This window comes from Babylonia areolata, chromosome 4, assembly GCF_041734735.1.
Source record: "Babylonia areolata isolate BAREFJ2019XMU chromosome 4, ASM4173473v1, whole genome shotgun sequence".
Taxonomy (NCBI): Eukaryota; Metazoa; Mollusca; class Gastropoda; order Neogastropoda; family Buccinidae; genus Babylonia; species Babylonia areolata.
In genome coordinates this window covers 38,245,461-38,254,906 of record NC_134879.1, presented here as the reverse complement: position 1 = coordinate 38,254,906, position 9,446 = coordinate 38,245,461, and positions in this window count along the sequence as shown.

Here is a 9,446-nt window from a genome sequence, read left to right as displayed (position 1 = left end):
TAGGTAATCATTAATAAAATACATTATTTTGTACAGGCTTTGTTTGAATGCGCTGCCCTGGCTAAGGATCGCATGATAGATTCATTACTATCATTATCATAAATCCAGTAATTCAAACATGTGTCGGGAAAGTTAGTTCAGGTAACTTGGATTCAATGTTACACGTGTTACAACAAAGTTTTACATAATCATTAATAAAATTTATGATCCATTGTTATCATTATGATTATTATTTATATCCCACGCTAAATCGACGTCTACTGCACCAGTGCTCGTGAGTCACATTTGCAAATCTACTTATCTGTTCCCACCCCCCTATAGTGGTCAACTTTATATCAGTGTGATCAGTATGATTTATTTTATTTTATCGTAAAAAGAACGGTTTTGTTGCACACATTTTGACCTAACGCAAATTTTAATCTAAATTCCCTGGCCTATACAGTCCCCCTCCTTTGGAAAAAAATACCTACAAGCCTAAGCATAATCGCCCCCTACCCCCACCCTCACCCCCTGTACACACACGCGCACACACACACACCTCTTTCATCCTTCCATTAAAAAAACAACAAACAAACAAACAAACAACAACAACAAAAAACAAAAAAAAACACCTTCTCAGTACAAAGCACTGCCTGAGTTCACTCATAAATATAACATCCTGTCATAATTGCACCACAATTCAAAGTTTTACACATATCACAAGTACATAAATGAATAAGTCCTTAACACACACACACACACACACACACACACACACACTGTGCCGGGCTATGTATTTCACTAGTTTCACTTGCTGTTTGGAATGACGTACTCAACGAAGACATCTAGGCTTCTGTTTAAAGTGTTAATTAAGTGGATGCAGGAGAAAGAGAAGTGTGAGACTGAAACACTGATAATAACATCAGTCAGTACGGTATTGTTAAAGTATTGACTGGTAGGACCAATCATTCGAGAGGCCCGGAAGGAGCCTGTTGAGCGAGAGCCGCCTTGCATGAAATTACCTCCCTATATCCAGCAGACTCGATATTGCCGTGTAATTACACTTTCATTGTCATCATTGCCCTGTGTTATGACTGTAACTGCAAGCTGTTTTTTTTCTTTTCTTTTTTTTCTCTGGGAGCGGTTCAAGCCCGAGCAGAGAAAGGAGCAGTTGTGGCCATGTTGACAGTGATGGTGACTGACTGACGGGAATGGAGGGCAGTGGCTAACAGTATGGGACCTGTCCACCCTCTGCAAGAGGAATTATTCACCCGCTTCACACTTGGCTGCCTGCCCCGTCCCCTGCCCGTCCACACACCCCCACCCCCACCCCTTGCCAGCTCGTTCTTTATTCTGCACACCGCCACATTAAATTAACCATTCCAAGCGCCCGTTCTGAACGCCATAGTCCGCCATTATGCCCCGTTGGCCACGTGACAGGCCACGTGACCATGTCAACGACCTTGAGACAGCCAACTGCTGTCGCGGGCACAATGCTGCTTTTCACTGGTGCCAGGACTGCCGATGACAGCGCCCATTGATGGCGGACTGTTTATTAATGATTAATTAGGGTGTGTGAATGATTGATCACTGAGCGCCTTTCTCTGGCCGGCTGTTCCACGTGCGACAAATCAGGACACGCCTGGCTGATCACAAGGTCGTCACAGTCCCTTCAGGTGGGGGCCGTCTTAGAGGGGTGGGGGGTGGGAGGGAATGAGAAACAACAACACAGCACAGCACAACACAACACACGCACACACACACACACACACACACACAAGGTTGCTGACTGAATCATCAGCCGTTCATAACAAAATACCTGATATCGATGGGGATAAATTCTCCTTGGCGCTGAAAGGTAGATGGACGATGGAGTATTGAACTCGTTTTCCTGTGTTGTTGCTCAGAGCAAGTGGGAAAAATAACCACAGTTACATTTTTTATTTATTTCTATTTTCAGTTCTTTCTTCATCCTGATTGGTACACTGATATATACGCATGCACTCAAGGCCTGACTCAGCGCGTTGGGCTATGCTGCTGGTCAGGCATCTGTTTAGCAGATGTGGTGTAGCGTATATGGACTTGTCCGAACGCAGTGACGCCTCCTTGAAAAACTGAAACTGAAATTGAAACTCCTGTGAACGGGCAACGCGTCGACATTGGAAGGAAGATCCCAGCACAGCTACACAGCGGGCAGATTTGTAATTTGTCAATATTATTTTACAGCTTTCAACTTCTATAAGGTATTGTAAATTATTTATATAATTAAATGCCAATGCAAGATAAATTAATGTGACAATGCATGGTCTTTAACTGTTGTAGGATCAGTGTGTTCGTATTTGGTGCATCGGATTGAAGGAGACATAGCCTTCAAAGACGGAAAGAGAGGCGAGCCAAAACAATAGTAGTTTTAAAATTTCCAGTTAGATAAACATTTGTGTGTTTTTTCATACAGTTCGCAACCTATGTAGAATCTCTCTCTCTCTCTCTCTCTCTATATATATATATATATATACAAGAAAAAAATCTAAAGTGTATAGTTGGGAAACACGTTACACACACGCGCGCGCGCGCGCACGTACACAGACACACAATATTAATCTGGATATCTGGCAACCTGAAATATGCAATGTGTAGGTAGTGTATGTATCATTTTGAGCTCCCTCCGCCCCCCCCCCCCCCCACACACACCCCTTCTCTACCTTCGGCCCCCTCCCCCGACTTGTTTCACTATTTCTTTTTTCAGTATTTCATTCCAGTTTATGTACTTAATGTTATATATATATATATATATATATATATATATATATATATATATATATATATATATATAAAATTGCAGCCAGTTTATCGACATGTGTCCATTTTAGAGCACGGTTATTATGTTAGCTTATGCTTTTAATTGTCTGTTGTACAGCTGCGTTGGTGTTTCTATGAATAAAGGTTTTTGAAACACACACGCAGGCATGCACACGCAAACAGAGAAACAAACAAATACCAAACAAGCTGTTACATAATACGTGACAAAATCGAAATCATGCTTTGAAAAATAACAACAGCCACACACACACACACACACACATACACACAAACAAAAAAACCCACCAACAAACACAAACAAGTTCAAAATGAACTTCAAATAAGCGATAGAAAGACAAACTAACTCATAATTATACAGAAAGTTGGGGGGTGGGGGTGGGGGACAAAAGTGGGAGGCGGTTATAGGGTGTGTAAATCAAGAATACAGCGGGGACAAAGACGGGTGGGGGAGGGGGAGGACCCACCCACCCACCCCCCAGTCCCTAACGGTTCAAAGCCTTGTTTTGCAGGACTGCAGTGACGCAGGAGAGGTAAGTGACCTTCAACCCCCTCCCCCCCCCCCCCCATCCCCATTCCTCACCCTGCTTACCCCTGACCTCCCTGTCAGCTGCTGCACGGGCAATCAGAGCGGGGCAGGACGTCAGCTGTTTGTGCTTCACAATGGCTGTCCTGGCCACGTGGGGAAGGGCGGGGGGAGGGGGAGGGGGAGAAAGAGAGAGATTTAGGGCGTGGAGGGGCAGGGAACTGAAGGGGGTGGTGTGCGTGCCTGTGTCAGAAACACAGACAACACACAAAACTGTTCACACATACACTCTCACTTGATTCTCACCTGTCCAAAACTCACCGTCACAATCGCACGTGCAATTCGAGAACCACACACAACATGGGACATCACGCATAACTGGGACAAGACTCGAAACAGTCACTCTGTGACAGAGAAAGGCTGGTGTGGGTGGGGTGGGAGCCCCCCCCCCTCTCTCTGTCTCTCTCTGTGCACGTGCACTGTCTGTTCAAAATAACACCACGTGAACAAACATTAGGACTTCCACTATCTGCCCTCCAACCCTCCCACTCCAAACTTACCGGTCAATTTGAAATAGGACCGATTAGAAAAATAAAGTTCCAATTGTTTAAATTGAAGCTAAATTATAATTAAACCACCAACAACAGCAACAAACAAAAGCCGCCCCCCCCCCCCCAACGACCCCTCCCCTCCAAAAAAAAGCAAAAAAGCAACAAACAAAAACCAAAAACCAAACAAAAACAAAAATAAAAAACAACAACAACAACAACAACGACAAAAAAACAACAACAACAAAAAGTGACATTTCATTGCAATCACAACATTCCGCACAGAAAAAAAACCACCCATCCAATATTAAATGTAATTGTTGTTCTTGTGACCCGCACACACACACACACACAACTTGATATGCAGATGAATTACACATGCCAGTTTCAGAACGTAGTCTAACATGAAGTTATCGTAGAGGCAGTGTAATTTCGGTTTGCACTGGGCATTAAAAAAGCACACACAAAAAGCAAAAAAAAGCAAGCATGCAACAACAGCAACCAAGGTGCACGATATGTTGGAGTCACTGATTCCCGCTCCCATTGTCAGCTTATGCACACACCACATACGTTCTTAGTTTGGCCGAAGGCTAATCCTTGAGTGACATGCCTTCCTCGTCTGTCGTGTTCTTGTGTTGAAAGAATAACAACGAAAGTTACAAACACTTCCGTCCACAGCTTTTGGCTGTTCAGTTTTCCTCCCCGCTTTTTAGCCGGCTTCAATTGAACGAAAAAGGTGGTAACTGTATTGTCGTCTGCATCTGCTTGAACTGGAGGCACCGAAAGAGACATGGACAAGACTTTGGAAAATTTTCAATGCAACATTTCCTGGCAAACCGACACATTGTCAGAAGCACGAGTTATGTGATATGTTCAACATTCCAAAGAAACTGACGAAGCAAGCAAGAGGGAACTGGCAGATTCACCACAAATGTACTGCTATGTGTGTCTGATGTGTATTGGGTTTTAGATTAGTCAAAACTGAGATCTTGTGATACACATCTGGTTGAAGAAATCGAGTTAAGTGTGTTTGATGATGAAAAGCCTCCATTTAGCCTGCTTTCAAAACAAAATATGCAAGCAACGGTTCCGTCAATAGTTGTTTGCTTACTATATTATTGTTGTATATATACAGATGACAGATGTTAGGGGGTTAGGGGGTGCACGGGAGGGGTAGTACCTCGAGGAGGGGGGGGGGGGGGGGGGGGGGGGGGGGGGGGGGGGGGGGGGCGGGGGCTTGTCACGCTCTTCCGGGAGTGGTTCGTCCTCTGTTGGTCTCCACCGGCACCCAGCTCTCACCAATGGGTCCTAGAAGCTGCTAGCATGCGGCAGCGCCCAACCCCCGGGCAACGGCTTTGACAGGTTGGCTAAACTAGGTGAGGGTAACCGACGGGTCTCAAACCCTCGGTGAGTTAGGGCTTGTCTACCCAAGCATGTGAAGACTGGATCCGGCGGACTCTGCGGAAGAAACCTTCATGGTTCAACGGAGAGGAAGGCGGTTGCAGCAGAGCACTGTGGAGTGCTGAAGGCAGGATGAGGCACATAGGACATCCTGGTCATCCACTGCATCCGTTTCCATCTCCAGTCGTCTTGACCTCGTCTTGTCACTGGATACAGACGGTCTCGGACAAGAGAGTGAGGTCGACGGTGCGCAACTCCTCCTCACTATAAACAAAGTCATCGCGCAAGTCATCAGTCATCCTTCATCCCATACCATCATTTTTCCAAAGCCCTGTGGCGACAGGCGAGCGACGAAGCGACAGGTGTGGGTACACTGGCAGTCGTAGCCGCGGACCTGCACACAGGCGGCTCAGGCCATAGGGTCGTTTTTCACCGACTGGAGCAGCAGTGGAGATCGGCAGCCCCCTGAGCGACTGAGCAGCCCTCTTCAGGACAGCACTGCTCACCTCCATGGCATGAGGAAGGGGCTAGAAAAGGTGCCCTAAACATTGCCTGCTCCACACCACCCTAGTCAGCATACCGCGGCTGACGGGGACTCTACTCAAGCGGTCGACACACAAAGGAAAGAAAGAAAAAAACAAGGAGCACCCCATTGACCATTGCCACATGGATCGTGCGTACGCTTCTGGCCAGAGGCGACTCGGCCAGACCACAGAGACGCACAGCACTCATTGCGAGTGAATTAGCCAGGTACAACATCGACATCGCTGCCTTAAGTGAGACCAGACTGGCAGAAGAAGGCGAACTCTGTGAGCGAGGCGCAGGCTACACCTTCTTTTGGAGTGGTCGTGGACCTGAAGAGAGACGTGAGGCTGGAGTTGGCTTTGCAGTGAAGACAACCCTCGTTGGCAAGCTGGCTGGCCCCCCGAAAGGAGTGAACGATCGCCTGATGACGATGAAACTCCCTATATGCAAAGGGAAGAAGTTTACCACCCTTGTCAGCGCCTACGCGCCCACCATGACCAACCCGGATGAGATCAAGGACAAGTTCTACGAGGACCTGAACGCTGTCATCACCACTGTTCCCAACGCAGAAAAGCTCATCATTCTTGGTGACTTTAACGCGAGAGTTGGTTGTGACAGCACCTCCAGGGAAGGCGTGATTGGGAAGCATGGGGTTGGTAACTGTAACAGCAATGGCAAACTACTTCTCCAGACATGTGGTGAGCACGATCTTCTTATCACAAACACCATCTTCTGCCTCCCTACCCGTAACAGGACGTCATGGATGCATCCTCGCTCTGGGCATTGGCATCTCATCGACTTTGTCATCGTCAGGAAGAGGGACAGACAGGACGTACGAGTCACGAGGGTTATGTGCGGCGCCGAGTGCTGGACAGACCACCGCCTTATCGTCTCCAAGCTCAACCTCCGCATCCAGCCCAAGAGACGGCCTCAGGGCATGAAAGCACTCAAACGCCTGAATATCAACAAGCTGGAGCTAGGCAACATCAAGCAGAGCTTTGCTGACACCCTGGAGGAACGCCTTGAGTCCACCGTGCTGGACAACCAGAATGTGGAGGCAGCATGGCAAGCCTACAGAGCCCACATTGAAGATCCCGAGTCACAGTCAAAGAAAGACATACTGAAGAGCGCACGCAGCACCATCCAGCTGAAGCTGCAACAGATGCAGGATTCCTGGTTGAGCAACAAAGCTGATGAGATCCAGGGCTTTGCAGACAGGAACGACATGAAGAACTTCTATGACGGCCTGAAAGAAGTCTACGGTCCCACCACCTCCGGATCTGCTCCACTCCTCAGTGCTTATGGTTCTACCTTGATCACTGACAAGGACGGGATCCTTGAGAGATGGGCTGAACACTTTGACAGCGTACTGAACCGCCCCTCCACCATCAATGATGAAGCCATTGACCGACTCCCCCAGATGCCAGTCAGTGAGTCGTTGGATGCCATTCCAACTTTGGAGGAGACCCAGAAAGCTATCCGTATGCTATCCAATGGCAAAGCCCCTGGCTCAGACTGCATTCCAGCTGAGGTCTACAAAGAAGGTGGTATGGCGCTGACTGAGAAGCTTCATCAGCTGTTCCAGCTCATCTGGCAGCATGAGGCAGTTCCACAGGACTTCAAAGACGCTTCCATTACACACCTGTACAAGCGCAAAGGAAATCGTCAGGCCTGTGACAACCATCGTTGCTGTCCGTCGCAGGCAAGACTCTGGCCAGATACTCAACAGTCTCATTGCGCACCTTGAGCAAGGTCTCCTACCAGAGAGCCAGTGTGGCTTCCGGAAAGAACGCGGGACTATCGACATGTTGTTTGTTGCCAGGCAGCTCCAGGAGAAGTGTCAGGAACAGAACGCCGACCTTTACTCCACCTATGTCGATCTGACCAAGGCCTTCGATACTGTTAGCAGAGATGGCCTTTGGAGAATCATGGCGAAGTACGGATGTCCCAGAAAGTTCATCACCATCATACAGCAACTACACAATGGGATGCTGGCCCGAGTCCAAGACAACGGAGAGACTTCAGAACCATTCTCTGTCTCCCACGGAGTCAAGCAAGGGTGTGTTCTTGCCCCCACCCTATTCAGTCTCATGTTTTCAGCCATGCTGACAGATGCCTTCAGAGACGCTGACGTAGGCATTGGCATCAGGTACCGCACAGATGGCTCACTCTTTAACCTCAGGAGGCTTCAAGCAAAAACCAAGGTGAGGACAGACACCGTCAACGACTTCCTGTTTGTTGATGACTGCGCTCTCAACGCTGCCTCCGAAGCTGACATGCAACACAGTGTCGACAAGTTCTCTGCTGCCTGTGACAACTTTGGCCTCACAATCAGCACAAAGAAGACTGAGGTGATGCACCAGCCAGCTCCAGGAAAGCCTTACGTTGAACTAAACATCTTCATCAACGGGCAACGACTGAACGCGGTGACAGGTTCACATACCTGGGCAGTACACCCTTTCGCACAGTTGTCATCGACGACGAGGTGAATGCCAGACTCGCCAAAGCCAGTGCTGCCTTCGACAGACTCCATAAGAACGTTTGGAACAGGAGAGGCATCACCCTGGAGACGAAGCTCAAAGTATACAAGGCCATAGTTCTCACCACACTGCTCTATGGATGTGAATCATGGACGGTCTACAAACGCCACGCCAAAAAGCTGAACCACTTCCACACCACCAGCCTCAGAAAACTTCTCGGCATAAAGTGGCAAGAGAAGATCCATGACACAGAGGTGCTCACTCGTGCAAACTTGCCCATCATCTACACCATCTTGATGCAGGCCCAGCTGCGCTGGGCAGGCCATGTAGTTCGCATGCCAGACCACCGGCTCCCCAAGAAACTGCTGTACGGCGAACTCCAACATGGCAAGCGCTCCCATGGAGGCCAAAAGAAGCGCTTCAAAGACACTCTGAAAGCTTCTCTGAAGGCCTTCAACATCAGCCACGACACATGGGAGCTGAATGCAATGGACAGACCAAAGTGGCGTTCAGCTGTCCACAAAGGCGCCAAATCCTGTGAGGCCAACAGAATTGCTGCAGCAGACAGGCCAGGAAAAGCAGTGCCAGCAAGTCCCCGACAGCCGCCACCATCCCCTGTCCACACTGCGTCAGAACCTTCCGGGCGCGGATTGGCCTGACCAGTCATCTGCGCACCCACAGAGCCCAACCCACCCACCCCCAGGATGACTAGATGGTCCTCGTCGATCCCGACGGACGAACACACATAATGTGTAGCGTACATGGATAATTCCTCACGCTTTGACACATCCTTGAAACTGAAATTAAACTGTTAAAAAAAAAGATTCGTGAGTTTGAGTGGATTAGTCACCTTAGCGCTGGGAAGACCAGAATAAGGCAACAAACAAGAAAGAAGAATAAGAAAAAAAAAAAGAAAAAAAAGATTCGTGAGTTTAAGTGGATTAGTCATCTTAGCGCTGGGTAGACCAGAAATAGGCAACAAGCACCTGGGTGAAGAGTACTCACTACGTGTTGGGTCCAGATATGTTGTTTGGTGAGGAACGTAATCTACAGTACAAGGCTACACAGACGACGATGTTTCTCTGCGTCCATACTATAAGTACAGCGAAAACGTAGTGCAAGGCATTATTATTTCTCTGTCGAGACTGTTGTAACCGTGACACTGTAGTA